Genomic DNA, 18,559 nt, shown 5'->3' on the forward strand with positions numbered 1-18,559 from the left:
CGCAGACGCCGGTTTGCCGGTCGAGAGGAACAAAGTTGTGGAGGAAAATACGGGACAAATGTGTCCTTGATGAAAAGCAGCAGTGGCGATGCACGGGGCAATAACGTCTGTGATAAATAAATAAACAAATAAATAAATAGACGTGACTCTCTAGGTCGTCTTCAACAAAACACGTCACCATGCTTGTTGTTCTGGCGGTGAATTGCTCTGCAACACACGCAGAACCATGAAGTGAAACGAGTGCGACGACGCAGAAACATGCGCCGACCTTAAATCTCACTTTTTTAAATTGTCGCCTCAGCAAATCTTCCTATTAATTACGCTGCGTAGCGCCACCCAGAGGCAGAGGGGAGTATTGAGCCTTCATACCACCAACAGCGCGACGACACACACACAAACACACAAGTTGGCTCTTTTTTTTCCACCAATGAAGTGACAGTATGTAAAAAATGATTTTTTTTCACGGCACACCTGACAGCCTCTCGCGGCACACTGGTTGAAAAACACTGATGTAGAGCATTCATATTCATATAACAATGTTATATTGCACATCTCACACTGTGGTTTCTTAAACAGTTTTAATGGTTTTAGCAAAGTCAATTCATTAAACTTGTCTGAGTACTTGAAGTCTGTTACAACGAGAAAATTGTCTTACTTTTCTAGGTGAAGTGCGAGCAATACTGGGATCACGGCACAAAGCACTTTGACAAAATTACTGTGACAACATCCTCTGAAATTGAACTTGACGACTGGACCATCAGGGACTTTTACGTTAAAAATGTAAGTGAAAGGCTAAATATTAAAAATAAAATATATTTTTAGGATGGTAAATATCAACAGTGAGCGTCAGTACACAACATCATACTAAGTTTAGTTGGAAATACTTTTCCTAGAGCCACGTGAAGGAACATTGTATTATAAAATAAATCATTGCAACCAATTCATTAGAATGTCAAAAGCAGTCAAACACGGCCTGTGTTTGGAATTTTTGATGAAATTCATACACATATTCAAGAGTCATGTGCATAATTTTTCATTTGCAAATATTTGGGATTCGTGTTCCTGTTGTTCCTTCAGGTTAAGACAGCAGAGACCTGTTTAGTGCGTCATTTCCACTTCACGGCGTGGCCGGATCACGGGGTACCACAAACCACAGAGCTCCTCATCAGCTTCATGCACTTGGTCCGAGAGCACATGGACCAGTACTCCAGAAACTCTCCTACTGTGGTCCACTGCAGGTTTGACACACACACACAGACACACACACACACACACACACACACACACACACACAAACTTTCGCCTTCTGTCCATCTCTCATCCCATCCTTGTCTGTGTGTCTACGTTGTCTACACTCAGTGCTGGTGTGGGAGGCACAGGTACCTTCATCACCATCGACCGCTTGATCTTCCAGATCGAAAGGGAAAACCGTGTGGATGTGTACGGCATCGTGCACGACCTGCGCATGCACCGGCCCCTTATGGTGCAGACAGAGGTGGGACACAGTCAAATAGCTTTTGGCTTAAAATGGTCGCATTGCACACGTTGTATGCGAAGACTTTATTAAGTGTGTTGCACCTCAGTGGACTTGTGTATTTGATATCCCTGCAGGACCAGTATGTGTTCTTAAACCAGTGTGCCCTGGACATCATCAGATCAAGAACTGGAAACAATGTGGATCTAATCTACCAAAACAGTGCTGCAATGTCTATTTATGAGAATATAGATCCAAAAACAGATTACCTTCGTGCATAGGCCCAAGAGAACACTCAGTTCTTCTACTTCTCTTTTTACTCTTAACAAAAGAACGTGCAAGAGGAATGCTTTAATGCAATTGCGCTCTATTTATTGTTGTGTACACCTTTTGTTGAGAACCGTGTAGCTTTCTGGATCCAAACCAACATTTTGTGGTATTTATAAATTGTAAATGTAAGATATTTGTCAAAGAAGGGAGCTGGGAATGGAGACGCAACAGGGGGCATAATCACTGACTGATTTTAGGATTAATTAAACTTTGGTCAAATATAAGATCTCTCTTATAAGTGCAGGTTTTTTATCACTCTTTTTTTTATTCAGCTTGTTTTTGACTTAAAGTTTTCTGCTCAGGTAATAAGTTAAACGCTGTGTAGATATTTTTCAAACCTTGTATGCTTTGGTGCCAGTAGGTGGCACTCACAGTGTTTTGATATTTCCTTGTAACTAAAGTTTTAGGTTTTCCAACATGTATAGTATTGAAGTCTGTCAGATCATGCAGTTAATTATTTTTTATCATGTACGTAAAGCAAATTGGAAATTTACAATGTCTTTTAATGAAGGAGTTCCCTTTACTGTTTGTTGTAGTTGCACTGTAATGAATAATGCACATGGCTGCATTGCTGATTCTATGAACTGTCCACTATTTATTTATTTATACTAACTATTTTCGTATCGTTGACTACATTCTGGCCGATGCTTTGTGAAACAGTCTTGCTAAGACTAGTAGCAAAACCGCCATTTGCCCAAGATCCAATGGACACTTTGGTCAAATTTATTTTACTTTGATTTTTTTTCTTCCTTTGATTCAAGGTTTGGATCGCAAAAAAAATAAACTCAGGGACTTAAAACAATAGCAGTTGCACATTCTGCTGGTGAGATATGTTGTTGGAAATGACAAACAACAGCTTGTTGCTTTTGTTTTGTTGATGTCCTTCTCTAGAATGTACATTCTTCAAAGAAACAACCATGTCATGTCACTTCTTGCCGCATATCTTGTCTATCTGAGATAAATAGAGACGTCAGACACATTATTTCCTTCCAGCTTCCAAAGGAGCCGAATGTTCCATGAGGCAACTATGCTTTTTATGTAAATAGACTGTAGAGATTTTTGCAATGAATGTTCACTGAAAGCACTTAATGAAAACATGCAAATAGTCACAAAGTTGTGTTTTTTAAATGCTTTATGAGATGCTTGCTGGTACAATGCAAATAAATGTAAAATGAAGATTAAATATTTGTCTGCCCTTGAATCTGCAAAAGTGGGATTATGGATGCATCGTTTTACTAAATAAGGTTTCCTCCCCCTTTAGCAGCACCTTGAAGGTGTTGGTATTGGGTTTGTTGATAGATATTCATATATTATACATTACCCATATTCATTCATGTTCATGCATAACGTCAGAAGTCAGAAGTTAAATTTCTCTCCATCTTCATGTAAGCATCTGGTTACAGACCCTTCTCAGCTAGAATATGGTGATAACATTTACAGATTTGCTTCCCAGTTACTTTGGCTCCAATCGACCCACTTTACCGCTGCTTTGAGATGTGAGCTCAGGCTACAGGACTCACTGCACAAGGTCAAATCTGGTCATTGTCTTCACTTCACTTCACTTAGATAGCAATGTGTTATCTGGTCAAATAAATTTAATTAAAAAGAATAAAAATGTACAGGGCCAATGTACTTTGTTATTTTTGATACCCTTGATCTTTCTCAACCTCAAAATGATTAAGCGAAAAAAAAACAGATTATCTTTATTCACCATGTTATGGAATATTTCAATAAAAGCTCGGTAGAAGAGAATGATTTGTCTGATAAAACAGAGTCTTGATGAATGATCAAAGTTGCAAAAAGTCCATTTATTGCTTGCAAGCAGGAGGTCAAATACACAGGCACGTATCACGGTGCTCTGTGGAAATGTCGTCTCCGAGCAGTAAGAACGCTGAGTTTTTATACACATGTGGAGGACATTCTCCGTGCCAGTTACGAGAAGCTGCAAAGCAGGTTGAGATAAGAACCCAGGTGAAGCTGAGGGTAGCACACACACACACACAAGATCCTCCTCAGTGGCCGGTGCAAATCATAATTAATTGACATAAAGTAAAACTTGGATCCTGAACTTTCGTACCGAATAAGATATGAACCAAGGCCATGAACAGAAGTCCTTTGTTTTGAAGCTTCTATGAGCTTGAGTTGACCGTCCTCCCTCAGGGCACAGCTGCAAAGCAACATTTTGTATCATCCTGCTCTTTGCACATCAGGGTCAAATACAGGACACTTGAGACACGGCTTTAGCACAAAACAATGTTATAACATATTTTACCATTACGACCATCATCCTTAACATGCTTGTTTATTGTTGGTTTTGATTATCATTCTGTATCTCGCGAATAGTTGACAAACTCCAGATTTCTCCAGTTTGAATTACGTTACCAATTACAGAACATTTCAAGCTTTTAATTTCGGCATGGTGCAATATGGAGGTGTTTTTCAGGGCAATCCTTTTAAAACAGAGGGCATTCCAGGCATGTTGATAAGGTATTGACAGTGTGTTCGCTCAACAAGCCTGATATTTAGAACATTTTTCTCTCTTGTCATCCTTATTTCATGACTTATGATCTAAAAATAGATGTTGCACTTAAATGCCTCTTTCTAGCTTGCTATGCTGTGATGGTTGGCGCCGTCACGTCAGAAATCTAGCCTTCAAATGGAAAATCAGAACAGGACCAAAAAAACCTCACTGATCCAAATGATGTGTTCAAATGCTGATGTGCCAGTAAATTCACCACAATGGATCGTACCAGCATCCGATTGAGACAATACAAAAACAGAGGATTTGTGCTCGTTCACGTAGAGGAACACACCACAACAAAGCTATGCAAGGTTCTTGCACCGACCTTCTTAAGAACCGTGAAATTTACAATGTAGCAGAATGAAGACTTTCAGACACTACGCCTTGCAATGCTAGCCCTATTCTCTGCGAACAGCAATGCTTACATGCGTTTTGTCATAGGGAAAATGACCTATATGATGAGTTTTGCTCTTATAGCACTGTAGCAACTATTTAAGTTGTACTCAAATACAACTTTAGGTTATGTATACTTATATATACTATAGTATTTATACTATCCATATATTTTTCAATCTTTAAACATTCACTCCTTTTCAAATATTTCCTCTTATTCCTTATTCATATGTTGTTACATATTTTTCACATGAACAGGATTTTAGATGTGATTTATAATTATGGATTAAACTAAAGTGTGTATAGTAAAAAAAAGCTTCACTTGTAGCTGTTAAAGCGGTACTTATGTGCTAACTCCTAAATAATGATACAGACAAGAAACACACTTGGTTACTTTTAAAATAAATTAATATTATCAGTTTTATTCTGGTCCACCGCCGTTGAACCACGCGGCAGCCAGACACACGCGCCGCAGCCGCAGGAGGAGGACGCGGTCCGCGCCGCACTCTGCCTGTTGAGACTTCTCCTCCCGGCCGACTACCAACCGTCCGCCCGCTGCTTCCCCTCGACCCGGCTACCACCGCCCCCAACCCCCCACCCCCCTCTACGGTCCCTCCCCGTGCTATGACGCTGGGGTGGGAAGGAAGCTCGGACACAACTGGATCGGCGACCCTCCGGTGGACACAGTGAGTTTAACGTTGCGTTTATTTGCCCCCCCGCGGCTGCCGTTACCCCACGCGAAAGTCGATAGACCGGGAGAACTGGATCGTTTTGGCTAACGGTTTCATCCAAATGCCGTGCGGCTGTGTGTGTGTGCGCGCGCGCGCTAACGTGTGCTAGCTAGCTGGGCTTGGGTAGCACTAACTGCTCGACGTGGGAGGATTTCCCTTCTTTCTTTTTGAACCGTTCATTTTACTGTCATTTCGCCGCAATATTTGGACGAATTCGGCCCGTTGTCACGGTAACGTCTTCCGCGGGCGTGCGGCGCGCCACCCGCGCGGGTAGCGGCGCATTGTGCCAGCTAAAGGGACACCTCCTCAGACTCTACCTCGACTAAAGACTAACAAATTGTAGCACTTAAATTGTACTTGTAACGTCACTCATCTATAGAAAATTGTAAATTGGCTTATTTGAGGAAATTGCACTTTCTTGTTTCTTGCTCTTCTGAGTTTGTACCCTATGGTTGAATGCACTTATTGTACGTCGCTTTGGATAAAAGCGTCCGCTAAATGACATGTAATGTAATAATGTAATGTAAAGGGAACCCTCACCCCCATGCGGCCGCACGCTGGCTGTCACTCGTTTGCTTGGCAACCGTCAGACGGAGCCGATGTCGAGGGCTGCTGGTGGGCAAGCAATGAGCAAGTAACCCCCCACCCCCCTCTTCCCCATCAGGGACTCTCAACAGCTGCTCCAAACTACAACTGAGTTGGTAAACCAGGTAACGTTTGATGTGTCCCCCCCCCCCCCCCCCCAAACACCCGCCCACACGGGGTCGACCGTAGTATCTCAAAGCTGCGGTGACGCGGTTTCAATGAGCCGCACCGCTTGGTACCGACGTGTAGCGGCACAACGCGAGCTGTGATCGGCGCCGTGAGGCTGGTGGACGTTTACGTGTCAAACACCGGTGTGTTCGGACAGGCCGAGACGTCCTCCGCGTTGTTCTAATCCGGTTTCCGGTGTGACGGCAGAGCTGCGACCCCTCGTCGGCTATCAGCCCCCCCTTATATTAAAAGCACCCAATAGTATTGATGATGCACATTTAAGCAGAAACAGCCTTCATGTCTGTTAGTAGAGATGGTTCGCTCAACGGTCCCGGCGTTCATACCCAATGCTAGGCCGAATATTATGGCAGTACAAATAACACAAGTGGAGCATCATGGCTGTTTGACTTGAACTGAGTCGTCTTTATTGAACGCAGATCCACTTGACCTCTCCTAGGTCACATGTCCATTCAGGGGCATCCTATTGGCCACCGCTTAACACACAATACTGTATATAATGTATAGGAAAGTAAATACAAAAGATTGTGACAATGGAGGGCATATACTCATATATGTTAACACCCCCACTTGCTCTCACATTAGTACATACTCTAACAAACAAACAAATAAAAAAAAAACATTAAGGCCCTTCTGCCTTTATCATGCACATTACTTCACATACGTGGTCCAAACATGAACTTTGCAAACTTAGTCAACTTAGACTGTGTAACAGGTTTTGTCATCACATCTCTTTTGTGACATCTTAACACATCCATCACTTTGGTCAAAAACAATACCCAGAAAATGTCTGAGTTTTCCTAAGTGTTTCATTTTAAATGGTGCTGAGAGCATCTCCTTCACAACCTTCAGTGCGTTTTCATCACTGGCACCAATGATTATGTCATCAACCCATATTAAGATGATCACCTTTTCTTTTTCGGTCTCCTTTGTGTAAACACAATGATCAGAAGGATTTTGCACAAAGTTGTTTTCACTCAAATACTCGTGCAGTAACTTGTTCCAATTTCTGCCTGATTGTTTGAGTCCGTACAACGACCTTTTCAGCTTGCATACCAACTTTGTATCTGTGCCAGATTTTACCTCATAACCTTCTGGCTGCTCCATATAGATATCAAAATCTATTGGTGCATGCAGGTAGGCTGTTTTGACATCCATCTGATGTAAGATCAAGTCTTCTTGCACCGCTTTTTGCATCAAGACTCTGATACTAGTCAGGTTGGCAGTAGGAGAAAAAGTCTCCTCATAATCCACTCCTTTCCTCTGACTGTATCCCTTGGCAACATAGCGTGCCGTGTACTTTTCTGACCCATCTGCATTGTTTTTAATAGCATACACCCATCTACCCCCCACTGCTTTCCTGTCCTCTGGTAAGTTTGTAAGGGTAAATGTGTCATTTTCTTTTAATGATTGTAACTCCTCATCCATCGCATTAACCCATTCCTCTGATTGGGGTGAGGTTACAGCTTCTCGCAATGTTAAAGGAACGTTAGACGCTACTCTATAACAATAGTCTATGTTAGTGAGTACTTGATCATCACTTTCTTCGTCTCCTGACACATATTCACTCAAGTACTCTGGTTTCTTCCTCTCTCTTGAAGGGTATCTCTTTTGCTCAAGTGTCTGTGTGTGGTTGTGTACTTCAAGCATAGGAACTGGCACCTGGTCTTGTGTATGGGCTGGACTCACATCAGTATTTTAAACCATCTGTTCCTCACTACAGCAGCTGTCTGGACTGCGTACGTCCACAGCTCTTTTGGTAGCTTACTGTCCAATAGCAAACACCTGGCCATGTCAAAGAGTGTGCGCCAGTTTCGTTCAGCAGTACCATTTTGATGTGGCGAGTATGGGGCTGAGGTCTCATGCCTAATGCCATTTCTGCTGAGTAGTGCTTGGTAATGTTTCCCCGTAAACTCAGTACCGTTGTCAGACCTGATACACTTTATCTTGCCATATGGCGCTGTGTCGGCAAGGAACTTTTCTGTTGCCTGCACTGTGTCATTCTTATTTTTCAGAAAGTACACAAATACTGCGCTGGAAAAATCATCAGTGAATGATAATGCGTACCTATACCCATCTCTGGACACTGGGTCTATAGGTCCTGCTACATCCGTGTGCACCAGCTCTAAGGGTGCTTTTGCCCTTACATCAGCCTCCCTGTTCCTAGTTTGGGTAAACTTTCCCTGGGTGCAGACTTCACAATGTAGGGCTGACATGTCTGTTTTACCTTTGATTGTCATACCGTCAACAACATGTTGTAGTTTCTGAACATCATCATAATTACAGTGCCCTAAGATTTCATGCCATGTCTGCATATCGTATACTCCCTTACATTGGTCTTCACACTCACCATTCACTGTATGTAAGTAGTACAGTCTGTTATACTCATGGATGTTGAATCTTGCACCGTCTCTACATATCAGGGCATCTTCTCCTTGCTTGAAGACTACAGTTGCTCCACTGACAGTCGCTGCTTTAACAGAAAAGATGTCCTGCGGGTAAGAGGGGATGTACAACGCCCTCTTCAGCGTCGCGTTTTGATGTTGTCCTCTGCTGTCAATCAAGCAGACCTCTGCATCTCCTCTGCGCTCCGCAACTCCGTTGGTCTTTTCACCGTTGGCTAACTCCACACAATGTTTCAGTGGTTGGAACGTGTCGTCAAAATTCCTGAACTTTGAAATATCATTGATGATATGTGAGGTTGCACCTGTGTCCACCATTAGTCCTTTCTTATTAGCACTGCGAGCTCCCTGCTTCACTTCATCCGTGTCGCTCACCCGGAAAGCATACTCGTTGTCTCTCTCCTCCTCGGAAACTTTGTGCGCGTCGTCCTGCTGGTATCTCCGTCTGCAGGTGACATCCCGGTGTGTGGCGCTTTTACAGTAACTACACCACTGCTTGCGTTGACACGATCTAGCTTTGTGTCCTTTCAGGCCACATCTGTAACATACAATGTCCGCACTCTCGGTTCCATGGTCACTTGTAGGTCTACTGGTTGACGCAGGTTGCATTTTCGCCTTTATCACGTTGTCGCCCGACTCTGTGGCGCGCATTTTCTCAGTAGCCTCGTAGCTCCGCAGTTTAGTTTTGAACTCCGCAAAAGACGTATTCGCATCGCTCTGTGTAACATGAACAGCGAACGGTCCATAAGACTCTGGCAGGCCCTTCAAAATCATTGCCACTAGCAGTCCGTCGCTTAACGTTTCACCGGCGTTTCTCAATGCTGTGATAGTGGTCTCTGCACGTATAACATTCAGTAAGTGAAGTCAGTTCGGTATACAGGCTTATTACCCTGGGTTTTCCTTTTCCAGCATAGTAGTCTCTCAAAATCTTCAGTGCTCCTCGGCCATTGTCCGCTGCATCTCTCATTACCAGCGACAAACTTTTATCATCGAGAAACTGAATCAGCTCCGCGTATGCCTCAGCATTTTTATCTTCCTCTTCATCATCTCCACCGTCTGGCTCGTTTAGAATAATGTCCTTTAAACCTTGTAGCCGGAGATGGCCCAAAAATTTCGTCTCCCACAGTTCGTAGTTCCTTTCATCTCCGTCAAAAACCAGCCGTGACCATCGGCCACTTGACTCGTAGGCTCTTCTACTCATGGCGCTAGCTTAGCATGCTAACTCACCGGACACGCGGTACGTCGCGACTTTTCTCTCGGTGATAACTCGTTGGAAACTCTCTGGGCAACTCTGGGCCCATAACCTGTTAGCAGAGATGGTTCGCTCAACGGTCCCGGCGTTCATATCCAATGCTAGGCCGAATATTATGGCAGTACAAATAACACAAGTGGAGCATCATGGCTGTTTGACTTGAACTGAGTCGTCTTTATTGAACGCAGATCCACTTGACCTCTCCTAGGTCACATGTCCATTCAGGGGCATCCTATTGGCCACCGCTTAACACACAATACTGTATATAATGTATAGGAAAGTAAATACAACAGATTGTGACAATGGAGGGCATATACTCATATATGTTAACAAGCATATGTGAAGCATATGACTGCATTTAAGTGTTTATTTATTGATTACAACTATATTGATACATTGGCCAATGTTGTCTTTTTGCAGACATGTAGGTACGTGCGCATATTTCACCAGATAACTATAAAGACAGTAGACAAATACTGAAATCCAAATCAATACCGTTCCGTCCAGACAGTACTGACTAATTCATTTTTCAACTTCAAAATTCTCTGCACAGTGCATTGCTTTTTAAAACTACATATACATCTAATTTAAGGGATGCTTAGTCTATTTCTTTTTCATTTTCTGTGTATAAAAAAACACAGCAACATATACTAAAATTGCTGTTGGCCACACTATCAGTAGAACTGAACTTGCAGTATTTGGTATCTCTATGAGATGATCACTAAATAGAAGATTTTAAAAGTGCCATTTTGCCTCTTCGTTCTTGGTCTATCCCAGCACAGATAAAGAAGAGCTCATCATGTTGAATTGCGTGCTATGTGTAGTCGGGCTTTGCTGAAGATGAGAATGAGAAGTGCGCTTCATTGGTTTTAAAGGTCACTGGTGTCACTCAAAATAGAAATAAAAAAAATGAATAAAAAGAAAAGGCATTACTTGCATACCCTGTTTTTAGTCTGTGTTGTTTTAAATACTCCATGTTTGATTTGATGATGATCGAATTGAGTTCTGTGCTGATCTCTCAACTCCCAGAGGCTGGTCGTACCATGTGACAGTCTACCTTTTACTAATCAGGTTGGGATATTTAATGGTGTTGGACCGTAAGCCTATCAACTAGAGCTGAGGCTTTGCGCCGCCCTGGGTGACAAACTGGAAGAGAGTAGCCGTAAATGAAGGAAAGAAAAAAGGCTCATTGAGAATGTGAAGAGCTGTTTGAGCTGTTACTGTGGGCGGTTAGTGCTGTTTTTAATCGTGCTTTCTCGAGGAGAGAGAGAGAGAGAGACAGACACAGATGTCCCAACCTCCATGCTGTGCTGTGAGAAACACTTAATAAGCACCATGTCCCCGACATGCTGTTGATCAGACTCCATAAGAGAAGCCACCCACAGGCTCGGGGTTTAAGACGCCAAGTGTGGTGTCACTGGTTCGTGTCATCTCATCATTTCCATTTCGGCCTTTTAATATCCACTGCAAGAATGCATAAAAGCCCAATGATAGGGGAATTCTTTCTTTGGAATCCCAGTTTAGCAGTGCTAGAAGTTCACTATAATTATTGGAATAATTGTATAATTATTTCTTTCTTTTAAATTTCATTTGAACACATGCCAGTATAGAGAGACAGTTTTCTTCTACTGCCAAAATGTGGTCAAAAATGTCATTGACCTGTTGAGTTTTTATTGTCATATCATATAAATGATTCTGCTATAATATTCAACCTTGTGCGCTATGTATCCTCGCTTTACACACAGCGCCACCGATAATATTTGATTTTAAATGACAATGATAATTGAAGGAAAATATCAGGAGGAAATCATTTTACATAATGTAAAATAGTGTCACCTCACACTATTCAAAAGCGGTCTTTAAAAAAAGAAAAAGAATACTTGATTATTATTACGTGACAAGTGTAAAAAACGGCAGATTTCTAAACCAGGCTGTGATAAACGGCTTAAAGCAGTTCCTATTTGCCTGAGATATAAATGCTTTCCCCGACGCCTACTTTGTGACTAAAGGTAGGTCCCTTTCTCACAGAATGTCACTGTTTTTCCCCCAGAGAAACCTCATCTGTGGGAACAAAATACAACAGTGCTGACATTTCCAGCATTATGCTATAACTGCATTCAATTTATGATACCGTACCAACTTGTATATACTACGTGGATTCGCCTAAACTCTGGAATTTATCCAAGCTATCACACTGCAAAAGGACGTTACGTCTCAGTTAATTTTGTTATACCTGTGTGGAGGCAAGACTCATTTATACTGCAACATTATTAGCTGTTGTTGAGGCACCAGCATTGTAATAGTCTATGTATGTATATACATAGCCTCTCTGGGAACCGTCACCTTATCGTGGTGGAGAGGTTTGTGTGTCCCTATGAACCTGAGGGCTGTGTTGTCGGGAGCCTTGTGCTCCTGGTAGGGTTACCCTTGGCAAAGTGGTCTCAGGCGAGGGGCCAGACTAAGAATGGTTCAAGATCCCCATGAAAAAACGGAAGAGGGAAGGAGTTACCCGGCCCGGAGGAAGCCCGGGGCCCCCATTTGGAGCCAGGCGCAGATGGAGGGCCCGACAGCGAGCGTCTGGTGGCCGGGTTTACCGCGGAGCCCGGCCGGGCACAGCCCGAAGGAGTGACGCGGCAGCCCAACACTCTACTCCCCATGGGCTCACCACCTGTGGGGGAAACCGATGGGGTCGGGTGCGCTGCTACAAGGGTGGCAGTGACAGTGGGGGGTCTAGACGGAACAGACCTGGGCGGCAGATGCTGGCTCTGGGGACGTGGAACGTAACCTCTCTGGGGGGGAAGGAGCCGGAGCTTGTGCGGGAGGTGGAGCGTTATCAGTTGGATCTGGTGGGGCTTACCTCTACGCACAGCCTCGGCTCTGGAACCAAACTCCTGGATAGGGGGTGGACTCTATTCTACTCCGGAGTGGCCCATGGTGTGAGGCGCCAGGCGGGTGTGGGGATACTCATAAGTATTTGTGTTTGTATTACAAAAGTGTGATAAAGATAAGCCGATACAGCATTTTATGAGTGGATACTGGTATCGGTAGTCCTGGTATTGGGAGTGCTGGTTAGATGGATGGATGGATGGATGATGGATGGATGGATGGGTGGGTGGGTGGGTGGGTGGGGGAAGAAAATAGAATAAAAAGATACACATTATATACAATATAATAAGATAAATTAAATTAAATAAACTAAAACTGAAACAAAAGAATAACCTTCCGAAAGAGACAATAACAATAATTTGTAAAAGGAGAAGAGGAAGAGCAGCAACATCACAGCAGTAATGATCTCCTGTATCGGTCCTTGTGACAGCGGAGCTGAAGGAGTCTGTTGGAGAACGTGCTCCGCTGTCCCTGTAGCAGGTGGTGGAGGGGGTGGTCAGGATTATCCAATATGGATAACAGTTTCTTCAGTGACCTCCCCTCCAACACCTTGTCCAAGCTGTCCTGTTTGCAGCCAATGATGGAGCCGGCCTTCTTAACAAGTTTGTTAAGTCTGTTGGTGTCTGTTGGTTAGGGCTGTGCGCTATGGCCCAAAATGCATATCACAGTATTTAGAAATATTCTGACGGTATCCCGGTATAGTTTTTTCAAGTGAACACATTGAGTAATTGACGCCGAAAAGGACCGCCGGCTACCCGAACAGCTGTTCGCTGCTTGCCGGCCAACTCGCACGCAACTGGCCGGCTGAGTTAGTGAGTTAGCGTGTTAGCTTGTTGTGGCTGCTAGTGTTGCAATTAGAGAAAATACCAGCGGCTCAACCCACTTTGCAATAAATCGTTTTCTGATCTAACTTACGACACAGCTTCTCTCTTGGGAACAAGTTGTGTTGGCGCATCTCTGGTCCCTCATGCGCTTTTTTCTGTGTTTTCATGTAGCAACAGAGTTATGTTACTTCTTGTTGTGAGCTGTGTCCAGCATGCAACTCGCGGTTATTTTATAAATGTACAATTATTAGTGTTACAAGTTACACACACACACACACACACACACACACACACACACACACACACACACACACACACACACACACACACACACACAGGGGCTGTAACTAACCTCCTGACCCCATGACATGTGTGTACCCTAGGCTGCCGGGTAGCTTGTGAATGTATTTATAGAGACGGTTGAACACCACAGGTCCACCTGAGCTCTCTGAAGACACCAGGACAGCAGAGAGCCTTCACATCTTCCGCCACAAACTAAAGATCAACATCACCTCTTCAGACTCTACCTCGACTAAAAAACACAAAACAAATTGTAGCACATGAATTGTATTCATAATGGCTTCTAGCAGTTGTAAATCAGCTTATTTTATGAAATTGCACTTTCTTGTTTCTAGTTCTTCTGGGTTTGTATCCTCATGCACTTATTTAAAGTTGCATTGGATAAAAGCGTCAGGTAAATAACATGTAATGTAATGAATAGATAAGTTAGTCTGAGTATTATGACTGATGTCTCATTTATAATGGGTATCCTTTTCTTTGTTCTTTTGCTAATTACCTACTGCAGTGGTCCCCAACCTTTTTTACCTCACGGACCGTTTTCATGTCAGACAATATTTCGCGGGCCGGTCGAGAAGGTCCGACGGGGGGGGTAGTAGTCACGCGCTCTGTGTTTGCTGGTGGGCGAAACTGCCGTGCACGGTAAGAGGACAATTGTAAACGTGAAGAAAAACGCCTGGTGACGCGTGGGGAATCTGTCAGAGGAACGAGCGCACATATATAGGAGAAAATCCGGTCAATTTTCAAAATAAAACATTTTTCAGAAAAAAAATATATATAAGCTTTCTGTGGTGCGGCCCGGTACCAAACGGCCCGGTGGTTGGGGACCACTGACCTATTGTACACGTAGGCAAAAGCACATACAAGTCCAGGTCACATTCTAATTTTATTCTGAGTGGCAGACCTTTCCACAGGAACCTCGTCCAGTTGTTGGAAATGATCGGCACCGGGGAGACCCTGTGTCGAGCGCCGATAATCTGCAGCTTCAAGAGATGAACTGCAATGTCTATGTAGAGATGACAGCTGTGACGTCTGCAGGTTTCTGAGATACTTTTATTACAATGAGTATTTAATTATGAAAGAGTCAATGCTGATGGGCCTGATTACGTCATGGGCTTAATGTCAAAGCCCTCTTTGGATGGTCATTATGGTGCTCTGCATTGAATATACTTTGTCAGATTGGCATCTGCCTGCTGATGTTCTCCGCTCATGGCAGTAACGGTGAATGTAATGTCACAACTTTGCTTTCTCAGAAAATGAATACCCTAGTGTCAGCATTGTGTCCATAAGGCTGTGTAGCGCAGCGCCATCGGTTCAGTTTCCCTCATGGAGTAGTCAGGTGAGAGGAGAAAGTGAAACAGTGTTAAACAATACTTGTGACACTTAGTTGTAGCTCCCTTTGCCAAGAAAGTAAGAATCCCGTCGACATTTTAAGGTTTCAGAACATGGAGGATTTCTATGACATGGGGCCATCCTGTGACTTGAGGCTTAAACCAATGCTTTACGTCAGCACCCCCTGTACATGAAGGCTGTCTACAAAGAGGTTTTAGCTTTGACTTTGACTGATAATCATGGCCACACATAGTGTGAATTATATTATGCTTGTTATTCCAGCAGCGACGGTGTGTCACAACAAATTTCCAGTGTGTGTGAGTCCTTCATTTTCTCATTTAACACCTGCTTCGTCTCTTTTGTGCTCAGATTAGCTTGTCCTGGTCTGATCCCTGTACTGGGAGTCTGTATGTACCTTTCAATAAACGTCCATGAAGTCCTTCAATGACCGATTATGTTATTGTTTACGCAGCACTGCAACACGGCAATGTTTCTGACATTTAAGAGCTGAGGATTCCATGCACAGCTCAAGATGTACGTACACTACTGTGCATGTGGACATGGTATTTCAGGCCCTTATATACAACGTATATACTCCAGTGCTTGTCCTATGGAAATTGTCATGCAGCGGGAAGCGCAAAGAAAAAAGGGAGAACAGTCCTCGTCCAGTGTGTTGGATTACCTTACATTACAACTTCTTTCTTACTTCAGTACAATTTGCTACACCAAGTGTTATTCTTATAATTGAGCTGATCTAGTTAAAACTAAAGGCCCAGGGCAAAGGGCTGTGTGAAGATCCTTAATTAGTATGTCAGACATTTCAGTGTGCTTGTTGTTAAAGGAGTGTCATTCCTTTTAAGGTCTGAACAGCTGTGAAGTTGAGCAGTGAGTTTGTTTTGTGTGCCTTGGATTCACTGGGAAAGGCATCCCAATACCCCTAAAGGGACTTTTAAATAGGGATTCTGCAATCCAACTGTTTCCCCTCGCATTGGCCTTTAAGTACTGGCTGATATTAGCCAATGCATTTTTTAATAAACTCTGACTTTTTTTAATGCATAAGGAAACCTAGCTTGACGTTACCATTGCTCCTCTAACTTCATTAAAATAAAATGTAACAAATAAATACATAGATATAAATGTACTGTTCGTTCCTATTTATAGTTCAATTTGTGAATTTCACACCACTAACTTGCTTTAGGTTACATTAAACTATATGGGCATGCGTCGGTGGAGAAAATGGTGAGGGTAGTTTTGAACAGATTAATGTGTTTTGGATGTAAAAAACGTCAAACATTCTCTTTTAGTTTTCCGTTGGACACAAATTATCATCCAAGCTTTTATTAAAACAGTCTTTGTTTGATCGTTCGTCTTTTGAGGTGTGTAAAGGTACACTATTTACACCGAACTAAAATAACTGAACGAGTTGATGAAGATGAAGTAAAAGAATTTAGTAGAATTTTCAAATGACATTTCCAAAGGAGTCGAACATTCACATCACATCTAAACACTGTAGCACAGATGTGCAAGGACTGTGTGTCACGTTCAGGTTTGGGGTTATTTTGAATAGATCAAGATCAGTCACTTATCAGCTCTGCCTCAGCGTCAAGCCACTAGTACATTCCCATTTGGAGCAAATACTCCTTCTGTCCTGGTAATATGCTCAGCTTTCCCTATTGTTTCCCTTAATCGAGCCAGAGACGTGGCTATAAATCAGTGTGCAGGCTCCTGCGCCTTCCCCTGCTATGAGTCAGACTCGGCTCTCCGCTGGGAAAGTTGGCCAGCTTTGTGTTTCGGATGTAAATGTTACCTAGTTGCGGATTTGTAAAGCGCCATGAACAGCACTGGTTATACAATATGCATGTGGCTGCGGTGAATCCATCTATCATCATATAGTTTTCACTGGCAGGGCTAGTGTGGCTTATTGTTCCATAGCTTTATTTAATATAGCGTTCACGCCGCTATGAGTACAATATGAAAATAAAAGTCAAAGCCGTGCAGTAAGGGTGTTGGCGTTGTACATCACCTGTCCCAGGGAACAGCAGTTTCTGGTGCTTTGTTTGAACGCACAGTGGAGTTAAAAAGGAGTACAGGTCATGTGACGAATGCAAACCATCTGCAAATCTTCTTCATGGCAGGACATTTGTTTTATTGCCGTGTGAATTGGTCCCAAGAAGAGACTCCAACCTGTGATCTGAATGAGTAAATCTAGGACAGCCAGGAGTCCGTATTTGTAGTTTCGGACTCCTTCCATCCAACCCGTGCTACTTTCTGGGTCACAGGAGTGTTATTGTGCCATATGTTCTTACAAAACCTTTTGTGGCGGACAACATGAACACGTGAATAGAAACGAGTGCTCTTTTGGTTTTTTCCAGGATGGCATGGCTCTTTGAGCGGATTTTGGATCATCACTTCCTCTTCTCCATGTTTTTCTCTTTGCCTCCACTTGCTGTCTGTATTTGGTTTACGTCTCCCACGCACGGCCTTCCCCCTCCCCCCCCTTGGTTCTTGGCCCTCGAGCATGTTTCGCTCAGGGATTCTCTCTCAGTTCACTTCTTATTTAGGTTAGACACACTGAATTTAGGTGGTCGAAGGTCAAGGTCACACTGACCACGAGTCCGCCCCGTTATCGAGATCTCTCAGGAACACCTTGAGAACATTCCTGCACGTTCAGGTCACTGTAATCGTGCGTTCACACCGAACGCGTTTCATGCCACAGGATTACATACAAACTGCACGGACGCGATGAGACTGGAGCGACGCAGGTCTGCGATAGAGAGGCGTGTTTCTCGACTTTGCCACAAACTCAACATGATTTCAGCCTAAGTTGCGACAAACACAGCCAGTATTTCAACTTTGGCGTCCAAATAGTGTGTCCTGGTGGTTGGGGACGTGATGTGTTTGGCTTTGATTTTTTGATTGGTGATTTCCCAGCTGTTTGAGAATGCATTGTTCTTTGCAAGGGCAGAATTATGCTTTTAAGGGAAAGCGTTAGTAACACCAGAATAGGGTGTGAACAATCTGTCAGTCAAGTGGAACCAATGCATATTCTGATCAAAATAAAAAGTGGATTGGAAATATATTTTGTTGATTCCTTCAGTCACAACTAAGTAGAGTATATTTGTTTATTGTGGTAAAGCAATAGCAACTAGCATTAGTCCTCCACGAATGAGAGTGTTTAAGTGTCTCTGTGTTTGTTTGAGGTCTAACCACCTCAGTAATGTCTGTTGACTCAGTAAACTTGTTATGATGAAAAAGGAGAGCGAGTGCCATCAGTTACTTTGAATGAGCTTTTATTAGTATGTCTCTGACGTTAGAGTAGTTCTTAAGCGACATATCGACTCTGGCT

General features: G+C 43.2%; 1 protein-coding gene across 2 annotated transcripts in view; it reads left to right on the top strand.

Moving 5' to 3' along the window:
* The first annotated feature begins 5,154 nt into the window (after positions 1-5,154).
* LOC120812622 (oxysterol-binding protein-related protein 5-like) overlaps positions 5,155-18,559 on the top strand; it is a 45,455-nt gene continuing 32,050 nt past the window's right edge. The window contains exon 1 of one of the 2 annotated variants that reach the window (XM_040168757.2): positions 5,155-5,404. The gene's annotated coding sequence lies outside the window, so the exon portion shown is untranslated. The remainder of the gene's footprint in view (positions 5,405-18,559) is intronic. The other variant, XM_078097817.1, reaches the window with a different exon arrangement.

This window comes from Gasterosteus aculeatus, chromosome Y, assembly GCF_964276395.1.
Source record: "Gasterosteus aculeatus chromosome Y, fGasAcu3.hap1.1, whole genome shotgun sequence".
NCBI classification, from domain to species: domain Eukaryota; kingdom Metazoa; phylum Chordata; class Actinopteri; order Perciformes; family Gasterosteidae; genus Gasterosteus; species Gasterosteus aculeatus.